Here is a 13297-nt window from a genome sequence, read left to right as displayed (position 1 = left end):
CATTCATTTTTAAAGCCAACCAGCTTGGCAGCAAATTCCAAAGTTTTAACTATGGTGTGAAGAAGTACTTCCTTTTGTCTTTTCTTAGTTTCCTACCACACATCTTCACTTGATAACCTTTGATTCTAGAATTATGAGGGAGTTCAGGAACCACTGCTTACCAGCTTTTGCACAATCTATGCACAATCTTATAAACGTTGTATCATATCCCCCTTACTCCCTTTTTTTGTAAATGAAAAAAGTACTAAACATTGTAAGATGAAAGGGGTTTTACTCCTGCCCCTAGATTTTTGTTGTTGTTGTTGTCTTTTTCTGAACCTTTTCCAGCGTTACAATATTCTTTTTGAGGTGACTTAGAGGTGTACAAAGTGTTCCAACACCGCCTCCTTCCCTATAAGGTGTGGAAATATAGGCTGTTAGACCTTTAAAATAGCCCCTTCTAAGTGAGTTACAAAGTTTCCCACTTCCCCCAGCAAAGAAGAATACCACACACTTGGAAAATTAAAAATGGTTTATCTACAAACTCTCCAAAGGTCAGATTCATGTGCATTCAGAAAAAGCTGCACAGGCAGTAAAACTTAGCTTACTTACAGTTACAGATAGGTAGCCGTGTTGGTCTGCCATAGTCAAAATAAAAAAATTCCTTCCAGTAGCACCTTAAAGACCAACTAAGTTAGTTCTTGGTATGAGCTTTCGTGTGCATGCACACTTCTTCAAGTTCTTGAAGAAGTGTGCATGCACACGAAAGCTCATACCAAGAACTAACTTAGTTGGTCTTTAAGGTGCTACTGGAAGGAATTTTTTTAGCTTAGTTACAAAGTGATAAAAGTGCCTAGAGATTGCAGTGGTACCTTGGGTTACAGACGCTTCAGGTTACAGACTTTGCTAACCCAGAAATAGTACCTCGGGTTAAGAACTTTGCTTCAGGATGAGAACAGAAATTGCTTGGTGGCAGCAGCGGGAGGCCCCATTAGCTAAAGTGGTACCTCAGGTTAAGAACAGTTTCAGGATAAGAACAGACCTCCGGAACAAATTAAGTTCTTAACCTGAGATACTGTATTGGTATAGGAACTGAAGAGTGGCTGGTGAGAGCCATGCAATTTTGCTGGAGTAACCAACTCAAACCTTCACATGCTGAGCTTCTTGGGTACACTAAGTGGGGTGGGTGGGTGTTTGTTTACCTCTTTCCTCCCAGGGTGAAGGGAAATGACATAGCTAAGCCTGACAGGGTAGCTTACTCTGTGGTATCAACCCCTTCATGCATTAATTAGACTTAAGCATGTTGCTTATATGATTTTGATTATCCCACACTCTTGGATTGTATATTTTTAGATTCCACACTGGTTTTGTGATTAAAAATTTGCTGTTAAGAAATACAAACTATTTAAATTGTTGTAGCCTACCCTGGGACCTATGGGTGGAGGGGTGGGTAGTAGTGATGATGATAATTTGAAGTTGTACCATAGATTTGCCCGAGGATGAATATTCAAAATCATTATTCATAATTTCTGTAGTATTTTTCAGAAATATGGGGAAACTTCTGCACTTCATCAGTATTTTGAAAAATACTGTAGCTGTGTGATAATTGTTATCCCTCACAGCTTGTTTATATAAAGTTATGCTACTAATGCAACTAGTACTAATACTGTATGCAGCTCAGCCCTGAAATGCAGGAGTAAGATAATAAAATACATTTCATGGCATCAGCTAGTTTATTAAGGCCATGACAAATTCACTCCACACACTCTTCCAACCAGAACTTTGTAACCTAATTACACAATGGACCATTAAATATTAATGACTATAGACCTATCTTCCATAAATTTGTCTAATCTTTTAAAGTCATCGAAGGATATAGTTCTATAGTTTCCAGGAGGACATACCAGGGAGCATAGGATTTTGGGGATCTCCTCTGCTGGCAGGAAGGGGTATTTTTCCCAAGAAGTCCCCTGCCAGCTCCCTTTTAAAAGGCCACACTATTGCCCCTCTGCTGTTGGTGTAAAGACAAATAGCATTTTAGGGTGGGGTAGACTGAAAGGCTTGCACACATTACAGTTCAGTCTTAGCTGTGTGTTAGATTGATGTCGTGTAGATTTCCTCCCTTCCTAATCCACATTCCAAGACAGGACTCAGCCATATAGTTACTGTGCCACACACTTCTACCTTGCCTTACCACAATTGCTGCTAAGGCTGATAGAGAAGAGAAGAGAGAATTCAATGAAATCTACTATTGGGGAAGCAACCTTAGTGACTGTCTTACAGGACAGCTGTACTTGACTTGATCTTTAGAGAAATACCACATCAACTAAGTAAACATTTGCTGGTTACCAAAGGCAGATTTCTTTGTACTTGCACTCTAAATTCATTATCAAAGCTTTATGGCTAATCCAGATAAACAGCAGGTATTTACTTCTCTCCTCTAATGGGATTCCGCTCTCTGTTCTTTAGTGATTGGCAAGCCTCCCTACTACTAGCCAATAGCATGTGTGGCAATTCTCTCTATGGTATTTCTTATATGGGTCACTTCGGTAGAAAATAACAGGCATTTTTAAAATGTGTATATTTTTCCATGATGTTTTCCCCTAAGTACATATTTGAAATCTTCTGCATTTGTCCTATTAATACATTATTGATGTCAACAGCTATGTGACACGTATTACAACCAGAAAACTGATACAGTGTAGAGCAGGGGTCAGTAACCTTTTTCAGCCGTGGGCCGGTCCACCGTCCCTCAGACCATGTGGGGGGCTGGACTGTATTTTTTGGGGGGGGGAATGAACGAATTCCTATCCCCCACAAATAACCCAGAGATGCATTTTAAATAAAAGCACACATTCTACTCATGGAAAAACACGCTGATTCCCAGACTGTCCGCAGGCCGGATTGAGAAGATGATTGGGCCGCATCCAGCCCCTGGGCCTTAGGTTGCCTATCCCTAGTGTAGAATTAAAAGAATAGCAAGTTTTAAAGAAGGAGAACTATAGCTATTTAATGCTATGCTTTAACATTGTACTAGCATGTGTAACTGTTCAAATAAACTGACAATCTGGTACTCCCTCTTTATATTTGGATATGGAGAGTATTTTGTGGAGCTCAAGGGACAGAGTGCTCTAGTAGTGGATAGACTTGGCTCATGACATACTTAGATCATGACAACCTGAGTTCAAGACCTTATTTAACTTGTTTGCTGATCTTGGGCAGCTTAATTGCTCTCTACCCTACTTTGTGTATTAGTCATAATAGGGTTGTTTTGAAATAAATATTTACTATGAGGTATTTTGCAGCTTTAAAAATGATACAGAAATAAATATTTTCAAGTTCTACTGATTTCAACAGGATAACTAAATGCATGTTTATAAGTGCATGTCTTCAAATTGTTGTTGTTAATTATGTTTATAGACTAATTTTCAGGCAATATGCCTACCAGAGTGATTTCCAACAACAATTAAATCATTATGAACAAATTTAAATCATGCTGCACAGTTAAAATAAAGAGCACCTAGTACAAATAAAAATACAAATGTGGAGGAGGGGGGAAGTCAACCAAAGTCCTGGGCAAAAAATATGAGTTCTTAACTACTGGTAAAAACTCATAATGGTTGCTGCAAATATTATTTGGAGAGGAAGGGAATTCCATGGTTGGATGGCCTGTATAAATGCAACACCTCTGTCTCTGCCAGATCTCAGTGTCTCAATATAAAAAATGTATGGCTGGATCATGTCCAAGATTAATGAGTATTTGTTAGTGGTTCCCTTTATGGCCTTTGTGAAATAACTGTTGCTTATCAAGTGTGTGCTCAGAACAAAATAACTTACACCAGTGGTGTGTTTTCAGCCTAAAAAATTCCTTTTGCTTCAGCATAGTTTTTCCTGACAAAATGCCAATAAAGATGTTCAGTTATTGTATGTTTGGAATGTAAGATATGTTTGGTTTTTGCCCACACTCAAAATATTTAATTATTTAAAATTAAAACCAACAATGACCCCATGGAACTTATTATTAATACATGCATCCTTGATAGAAAAGAACATCTTTCCACAACTGCTAAATTAAAATAATTGAGTTGTTATTGTGTACCCTCGCTTACACGTGTATACTGCTTTCCACCTAGACCGAAGGAACATATGCTAGGGTTTTTAAGTGAGCCACAGAATAACTTTTTCTAAATGCTATGGAGGGGGTTAGCAATGAGACGAAGCTCAAGTATTATTTATTAGAAAAATGTATTATGTACCTAAAACAAAGAACAAAGACCAGAGTTTAGAGTTGATAGTTGGCTGTGATGTGACCAAGAGCACTTCTTATAATTTACTAAGGTATGCTGTTGGCTTTAAGAATGTTGCAGTCAGTCATATGAAACTGGAGGAGAAACCAGCACAGGGAAAATAAAAGCAATAACAGCAGCTGTCACAGGTGACCTGTGACAGGTTGCTAGCAAAGCTAGAACTAGAAAGCAGATCTTTGGCTTTAATAATATTTTTGTCACCCAGTGGCCAATCTCGCTGATCTGCATCTTATATAGATGTAAGAAAGCAGCACAGATACATTTACATATCAGTGCCCAACATGCCCTTCCAGCTGACATTTCTTTTAAAGTGGTACAGGTGTTTGAGTGCTGGCACCACCAATGCGCACAATTACCGTACTTCTAGCATTTTTGCAATGCAAATAAACTCACAGGGATCTTCTGTTCCCAAACCCTGAAAGCTACTCTCAGCTCAAGGATCTATCACTTGAAATCTGCTGAACTTTCTTAGCTACACAATGCAGGCAATTGAGAGGTTTGCAATAGATACATCATGAAAACGCTGAGATGTGAATGTATCATTTGCCTGGAATGGTTCAGAGAATAAATACAAGGGGCTGTGGATAATCTGAATCATTAGTAGGTAAGAATTCATGGCATGGCTAGTCGGAATGGAGAGGGAGGATTTGGATTATGGGATTTTGTATAACTGAGGATTGGCTAGTGGCAAAAGTAATAAAACTAATTCAGCAGCTTGACTGAAATTCTTTACTGCCCTAAATCTGGAGACCTAACACCCTGGTATGAATGATTTAGTGCTGTGCTTTTTCAGATCTGCTGATACAATCTAATATTAATGGCAGTTCTTAACACTAGTGGGAGCTGCATGAGGGGGCAAAATGGCCTTCAAATGGGAATAATGAGAAGGAGGTGATAAATCTTAGGACCCCCCCCCCTCTGAGCAGGTGCTATCATTTGTTGCTATAGGTTCATGGACACACCAAAATAAGGGTTAGGTCCATGCATGGAAAATGAAGTTAAGAGCTTGGGCATTCTTCTTTCTCAGCTTGTATTACTGTTCTAGTTAAGATTTCTTTCTGTATAATACACAGTATCTCTTAAAATCCACCCTGATTCTAGTAAAATCGTTGTCAGAGCTGCTTGAAGATCCTAGCTCACAGAGGATCACGCTAGCCAGCGATCATTAAGTAAAAGTCTTTATTGAATTACAGTTTCCATTCTCACGCTGCTGCGCGCAAACTCTACGTCTAGTAGCTAGATCGGCGAAGCTCCGTCTGATTCTCCGCCCCGTGTGCACCAACTTAATATCCTAGCCTTGCTCCACCTTTTCCGCCTGACTGTCCTCCTCTGGGTCCCTCTACCCCCCGGGGCTTCTTCCTTCCGGGATTCTTCTGACGCTGACCCGGACCCTCCTGCCTCCTTGCGCCGGGCTTTAGGACCTGGTTCCCTTTCGGGGCTGCTTACTGCGCCGCCTTCCTCTGCATTTGAACTTGGCGCGCGCGCCCAACCTTCCACTTTCCTCTTAACCGTTTCTTCGCTCCCCGATGGAGGCGTGGCCACTCCTGACTCATGCCCTCCCTCCTGTGGTGAGCTGCCAGCGCTTCCCCCCTGGCTCCCTTCCTCTTCCCTGCTTCCTGGCGGTGACGCTGGTCCCGATTTCCAGCTGCTCCCCCCTGAGTCCCCTCTGGCTCTATCTTCCTGGGGTGCCCCCCTAGACTCCCCCCTTGCCCTGGCCACTGGTGCTCCTTTCTGTGAATCCTCTGATTCACTGGAAAGACTGGGAGATCTCGGGTCGTCGTCATCACTCATCTTTTCTTCTGCCTCCTCCCCTTCGCTCTCTGTCTCCTCCCTTGCCCGTGCCTCTGCTCCTAAACCCCTGACATCCATCCCCCCCTCGAAGCCCCCCAGTCCCCCCTCCCCTCCTTCCGGTGCTGGAGCTGGGGGCTGCTGTTGCAAAGGGACGAACGTCGGATATCGGTCGCTTCCCGTGGCGGGCCTCCATCTGAACTCTTCCGGGTCTTCCTCCCTGCTCTCGTCGACGACGGTCACCTCCGCTTCCATCTCTGTGCCGCCGTGCTCGAAACCAGGGTCGTCCCCGAAAATGTCCATGTCCGTCTCTCCCTCACTTCCTCCTGGCGGCGTTGCTCGTCCTGAACAGTCCAGCCACTTTCTGCGGAACTGCTCCTCTGGCCTATCGTCCCACCAATACGAGGGTTCTGAGACAGATCCCGAGGGTGACCCCTCCGGGGAACGGACGTCTCGTGTTGGTTCCTCGTCCGAGTCGAACCCCCGGAACGTGCTGGCCGAAAGCGTGGGCGTGAAAAGCCAGTCGTCGAAAAAGTCTGCTGGCATAGGTCTATGTGGGAAGAGGGCATGAAACTCGTCTTTGAGCAGAGGTTCATCCAAGGCGTAGCCCGGCACCCAGCTGTTCGCACTGGCCGGGGTGCCCTCCTTGGCGAGAAAGTATTCTACCCCCTCTTCCCCCCATCTGGAGTCCAAAATCTCCGTGACTTCGTTGATGCGCTCCTTCTGTGCCGCTCCCGCGTGCCCTGTTCTGTCTCTGGCCGGACTCGGCGCCGTTCCGGGTTCCTGGAACCTGTGCGGTGCCTTGTAGGGAGTGAGCACCGATCTGTGGAATACCGGATGCATTCTGGAACCCTCCGGAAGTGCCAGTCTGAAAGCTACCGGGTTGACCTGCTCTTCGACTTGGTAGGGCGCCAGTTGTTTATGCCCTAGTTTCTTCTTGGCCAACGACCTGGCCGGCACTGCGTGGGCCGCTAACCAAACCCAGTCTCCCACGTGGAGCTCTTCTCCAACCCTTCTGTGCTTGTCTGCTTGTACCTTGTATGCGTGCTTGGCCAGCTCCAGGTGGCGCCTCAGCTGATCGTGGACTTCCTGCAGCTCCGACGCGAACGCATCTGCTGTCTGCGGCTCCCCCTCCCCCATTCTTTCCAGTCCCGGGAAGGTTCTGGGGTGCCTCCCGTTGTTGGCGAAGAACGGCGTGACCCCCGTGGATACGTGCTTCGTGTTGTTGTAGGCGAACTCTGCAAGCGGCAGGTAATCCACCCACGTCGCAGGCTGTTGATTTGCATAACATCTCAGGTACTGCTGCATGATGGCATTGACCCGCTCCGCTTGCCCGTTGGTCTGCGGGTGTCTCGCCGACGCCAGGTTGATCTTGACGTTCAGGAAGCCCATCAGCTTCTGCCAGAAGTTCGAGATGAACTGCCGCCCGCGGTCGGACAGAATAGACCGTGGCAGACCGTGAACCTTGAACACGTGGTCTATGAACAGTTTGGCGGTTTGCTCCGCCGTGGCCACCTTAGCACACGGAATGAAATGCGCCATCTTGGAAAACAGGTCCACCACCACCAGCACTGCCGTCTTGCCCCTTGAGCTGGGCAGATCCGTGACAAAGTCCAGGGCCACCCTTTCCCAAGGTTCGACCGGAGTTTGCAGCGGCTCCAACAGTCCGGCCGGCGGTTTGTGCACTGGTTTGGCCCTCTGGCAGGTGTCACACCTCGCCACGTAGTCTGCGACCTCCCCTCTCATTCCAGGCCACCAGAAATCCCTGGCTACTAATTCCACCGTCTTCTCCTTGCCAAAGTGCCCGGCCGTGGGCGCGTCGTGCAGCTGCTGCAGCACCTTGGCTCGAAGTTCGTCTCCCGGCACGTAGATGGCCCCTTTACGGATGAGCAATCCATCTCTTAGCTGAAAACCGTCGGCCGCTGCCTTGCCCCTTTGCACCTCTGCCATCTTTGCTTGTGCGAAGGAGTCCCCCTGCAACGCTCGCCGCACCGCCTCTAGGTCCACGGTCGCCGCGGCGCACGCCCACACTGTCGGTGCGAAGATGTGCATGGCGGCCGCTGGTGTTGCGTCCTCCAGATACTGTGGCTTACGGGAGAGAGCGTCTGCCATGATGTTGGTGTCCCCCGGGACATACTCTATTCGGAAGTCGAAGTTCGCAAAGAACTCAGCCCAACGTATCTGCCTCTGGTTCAGGAACTGTGCCGTGCGCCAGTGCTCTAGATTCTTGTGGTCCGTGCAAACCTGCACCGTGTGCTTGGCGCCGATCAGAAAGTGCCTCCACGCCTTGAACGCTGCATGAATGGCCAGCAACTCCCTGTCCCATATGGTGTAGTTCTGCTCGGACTTGCTGAGCTTCCTGGAGTAAAACGCTCCCGGTCGCCACACCCCCTGCGGGTCTTTCTGCAGCAGGACCGCCCCCACGGCTCTGTCCGAAGCGTCTGTCTCCACCCTCATCGGCTTGCTGGGGTTGACATGAAGCAGCTGCTCTTCCGACGCGAAGAGACGCTTGAGTGCCTGAAAGGACTGCTCCGCCTGCTCTGTCCAAATGAACTTCTTTTTCTTGGAGCTAAGCGTGTCAGTGATGGCCGCCGTCTGCATCGCGAAGCCCTTGATAAACTTGCGATAGAAGTTCGCAAAGCCGACAAACCGTTGGACCTCCTTCCGGTTGCGCGGGCTCTTCCAATCCAACACCGCTCGAACCTTGGCGCTGTCCATGGCGAGCCCCTTGTCAGACAGCTTGTAGCCCAGAAAATCCACCTCCGTCACGTCAAATTGGCACTTCTCCAGCTTGGCGTAGAGCCTATGTTGCTTTAGCCTGCTCAGCACTTCCTTGACGTGCTTGTCATGCTCCTGCTGCGACTCCGAAAAGATCAGGATGTCATCTAAGAAACAGACGCACGTCTTGTAGAGAAGTCCCGCCAACACGTGATGCATAAATGCTTGAAAAACGTGGGAGCCATTTTGCAATCCAAAAGGCATAACTCTATATTCGTAGGTCCCCAGGGGCGTGAACATGGCTGTCTTCCACTCATCACCCTCCCGCATGCGAATGAGGTTGTACGCCCCCCGCAGGTCCAACTTGGTGAACACTCTGCCCTTCCGTACCTTTGCGAGGAGGTCGTCAATTCGGGGCATGGGGAAGTCCGATGGCCTAGTCACACTGTTCAAAATCCTGTAATCCACTACGAGTCTCTTTTGGGGCGTGTCCCGCTTCTTAACAAAGAATACGGGACTGCCCCCCACTGCCTTGGACTCCCGGATGAAGCCGCGCTGCAAATTATGATCAATGAACTCCTTGAGTTCTTGCAGTTCGTCCTCTGACATGGAATACAGTTTCCCTTTAGGCAGCGCCGCCCCCGGCAGCAGGTCAATTTTGCAGTCATATGGTCTGTGAGGGGGTAGCCTGTCTGCCTCCTTCTCGCAGAAAACTTCCAAAAATTCAGCGTACTTGTGGGGAATCGCTTGCAGCGTGCCTAGCAGCAGCTGTGACTCCTCTTCCTCTCCTTCCTGCCTGGGCACGATGCAGTGTTCAGCACAAAAGGAAGAGCCGAAGGTCAGCTGCCTCTGGTACCAAGCCATCGTTGGGCTGTGCTTGTCCAGCCAACTCATGCCCAATACAACGGGCGTGTCAGATAGTTGAGTGACGTTGAAGCTGATGATTTCTCTGTGATTCCCAAGTCGCATCACCATTGGTGGCGTCTGCTTCACCACTTGCCCCCCAAGCAGCTCCCTGCCATCCACCGTGACAACCTGCAGGGGCAGTGTGGCCGGCAGCAACTGCACAGCGTGCCTGTCGACAAAGTCCTGCCCTATAAAGTCCGCATTGCTGCCTGAGTCGATGGTGATTGGCACGTCTATGGTGATTCCATTGGGCAGCTGGAGAGATGCTGTGAGCCTCACTACTGGTTTGGGCGGGAGGGGGTTCACGGGCTGTAAAATCTCTGGGGACTGCGTCACTAACACGTCTGGCTGGGCCCCAGTGCCTCTTCCTCCAGCCAGACTGCGTCGTTTCCCTGCTGTGGTCCTCCTTGCTGCGTTGCTGCAGTCACCATTGCTGAGGCTGCAGTGAGCTTGTGGGGCCTCTGGGGACACTCTTTTGCCATATGCCCTGGTTCCTCACAGACGTAACACTTCCTGTTCCCTCTAGGAGGCTTCGCTTTCACTGCTGCCGGTGCTAGGGCTCTGGTTGCTGACTGAGCCCTTGCACCTCCAACCTCCATAGGTTCGGCTCCTCCTCCTGGCGGAGGCGTGGATTGCGCCCGCGCTGCTTCTCTGGGAAGGAAGGAGGGGCCCCCGGCTGGTTCGCGCCCTCCACGCCCGTCGTCCCTGCTCCACGGACGTCCTTCCAGCCTCACCCCCACTGCCAGTGCCCTCTGAACGACCTCCTGGGTGGTTCGGGGTCTCTCCCCCCTCGCGATCTCATCTTTAATCGAGTTGTGCAGCCCCTCCCAAAAGAGGTCTCTTACAGGAGCCGAATCTCTGTCCCATTCCAGGGCACTGACCAAGGCGAAAAAGCGGGCATGATACTGCCTGACGCTGGCCCTCCCTTGTCTCAGCCCATGCACCTCCTTCCGTGCAAGATCCACGTCAATACTTGATAAAAAGCACCCATCCATCGCTTTAATAAAGGCATCCGCATTCTGGAGCGCCGGATCCTTATCTCTCCATAAATTGCGTAGCCATGCTTTCGCATCCCCATGCAGATGGGACATGATGAACCCCACTCTCTCTTGTTCATCTCTAAAGTCTTTATGCAGCAGTTGCAGTGCGCACAGTACGTCGGCTCTAAAGTTGGGATACTGTTGCAGGTTCCCATCGAAGTGAGAGACTAGCCCGCCTGTCCGTCTCGCCAACCCAATTCCCTCCTGCCGGGGTGTCTGCTTTGTCAGCACGTCTAACCTGACCTGGAGATCCCTGCAGGCGGCAGCTGCCTCCTCCTCTCTCTTCCTGGATGCGAGAACCTCGGCGTTCAGTTGTGCCACTGCTTTTCTGAGGTCCTCTATCTGCTGCTCAGCCGTCATGTCGTCTGCCGTTCGTGAGCTCGCTAGTAGGCACCTGTTTCTCTCCCCTCCTCGAGGCTGTAGATGCCCACAATGATGAGACGGAGCTTACTGTCAGAGCTGCTTGAAGATCCTAGCTCACAGAGGATCACGCTAGCCAGCGATCATTAAGTAAAAGTCTTTATTGAATTACAGTTTCCATTCTCACGCTGCTGCGCGCAAACTCTACGTCTAGTAGCTAGATCGGCGAAGCTCCGTCTGATTCTCCGCCCCGTGTGCACCAACTTAATATCCTAGCCTTGCTCCACCTTTTCCGCCTGACTGTCCTCCTCTGGGTCCCTCTACCCCCCGGGGCTTCTTCCTTCCGGGATTCTTCTGACGCTGACCCGGACCCTCCTGCCTCCTTGCGCCGGGCTTTAGGACCTGGTTCCCTTTCGGGGCTGCTTACTGCGCCGCCTTCCTCTGCATTTGAACTTGGCGCGCGCGCCCAACCTTCCACTTTCCTCTTAACCGTTTCTTCGCTCCCCGATGGAGGCGTGGCCACTCCTGACTCATGCCCTCCCTCCTGTGGTGAGCTGCCAGCGCTTCCCCCCTGGCTCCCTTCCTCTTCCCTGCTTCCTGGCGGTGACGCTGGTCCCGATTTCCAGCTGCTCCCCCCTGAGTCCCCTCTGGCTCTATCTTCCTGGGGTGCCCCCCTAGACTCCCCCCTTGCCCTGGCCACTGGTGCTCCTTTCTGTGAATCCTCTGATTCACTGGAAAGACTGGGAGATCTCGGGTCGTCGTCATCACTCATCTTTTCTTCTGCCTCCTCCCCTTCGCTCTCTGTCTCCTCCCTTGCCCGTGCCTCTGCTCCTAAACCCCTGACAATCGTCATTTCAGATTCTCATTCTATCCTGCATGGGTTGTTGTCACGTTTTGCTTGACAATCTCTTGTCTCTCAGCTTAAGCCTATTTTCTCTATTCTCTTAATTTTTCTTCATTTGTGCTTTAATCATGTTACAGACATATATATTTCTATTTCCATTGTCTTTTTGTCCCATGCAACATGGTTTTAGGACTTGTTACCTTTTCCCTTGTGCAGCCTCCCACTTGGACATTTAATTCACCTATTTGGTTTGAATCGCCCTATTTATGCTCATAGCATTCACATTTATTTTTCTGCCTCAGTGCTATCTTTTGTTCTTAGGTACCTGATGAGATGAACTCTGGTCTATGAGAGTTTATGCCATCACTAACTTGTTAGTCTTGAAGGTGTGCCACATGATAGTTGTTGCAACAAACTAACACTGATACCCTTCTGGAAATATTTTCTACTTCTTACTTGTTACATACTATCTAGCTGCACTCTTATTTTGGATTCTACAACATAATTTTATTGTAGTTTATTTAAAAATATATATTTTGCTGCTGCTTCTTTTCATAGTGCTGGTGTGTTGTCAGATTCTGACCTATATTTTTATTTATATGTTACTTCTGTTGCAAAGTTATTGCATAGAGCCACCCACTTTGATTATTTTTCTTTCTTATTTTTCAACATCTTTATCTTATTCTCCCTTCTGCTGCTTGTATTCTTCTTTCATTGTTCTGATCATGCTATAATCTCTTTATTTTTCTTTTCCTTTTCCCTTTCCTCTTTTTTTTTGTTTTTTGCTACCTTTCAGTGCTAATAGCCACTCGTGGCCTTGACACTTGTAATCTGCCTTTCTTGCTTTCTCCCTTTACTCTAGTCTCCTCTGCAGCCCCTTCATTCATTAAAAAAAAAAAATATTATTAAACTTGCATTTCCCTGTGCTCTTTCTTATTTTCATGTTTCCACTCTCCCAAATGTAAGAAACTCTTTTCCTTTCTCTAGCCACTTGACCTCCTCATTATCCTACTTTAGGAAATTATTAAAACTTATATATTTTCTTTTGCATTTCTTTCTTGATGTTCTTTTTAAAAAGAATTATTTTAGTGCTATGTTAATTACCAAATAGTTCTGTGTTTACTCTCCTGCTTCCTTTTAATCTCACTCATTAAGTGGAAAATCCCTCTTTCAAATCTCCTTTCTTTTTGTCTCATGTATCACAGATCATCAACCTACAGGCAGCAACTTGTACGTTTTGTTCATGTGTTATAAGGCTATCGAGGATCTCCTTTCTTTTTGTTTCTCATTGATTTTTGGCAACGATGATAAAAATAACATCTAGCAAGTAACATCTCCTGCCCTTTCTCACTAAC

At 47.8% G+C, this 13297-nt stretch overlaps 1 protein-coding gene and 1 long non-coding RNA gene across 3 annotated transcripts in view; one reads left to right on the top strand and one right to left on the bottom strand.

The window, feature by feature from the left end:
- The window catches only part of ARL3 (ARF like GTPase 3), a 37197-nt gene that overhangs the window by 1206 nt on the left and 22694 nt on the right, over positions 1-13297 (top strand). The window lies entirely within an intron of this gene.
- Positions 3921-13293, bottom strand: LOC308585557. Its single transcript, XR_014007484.1, has 2 exons — positions 11936-13293; positions 3921-5383 (listed from the first exon to the last, which is right to left on the bottom strand). It is a non-coding gene; the product is annotated as an uncharacterized lncRNA (long non-coding RNA).

Source organism: Podarcis bocagei, assembly GCF_964188305.1.
Source record: "Podarcis bocagei genome assembly, chromosome: 4".
NCBI lineage: Eukaryota > Metazoa > Chordata > Lepidosauria > Squamata > Lacertidae > Podarcis > Podarcis bocagei.
This window is presented reverse-complemented; position numbering and strand designations above follow the sequence as displayed.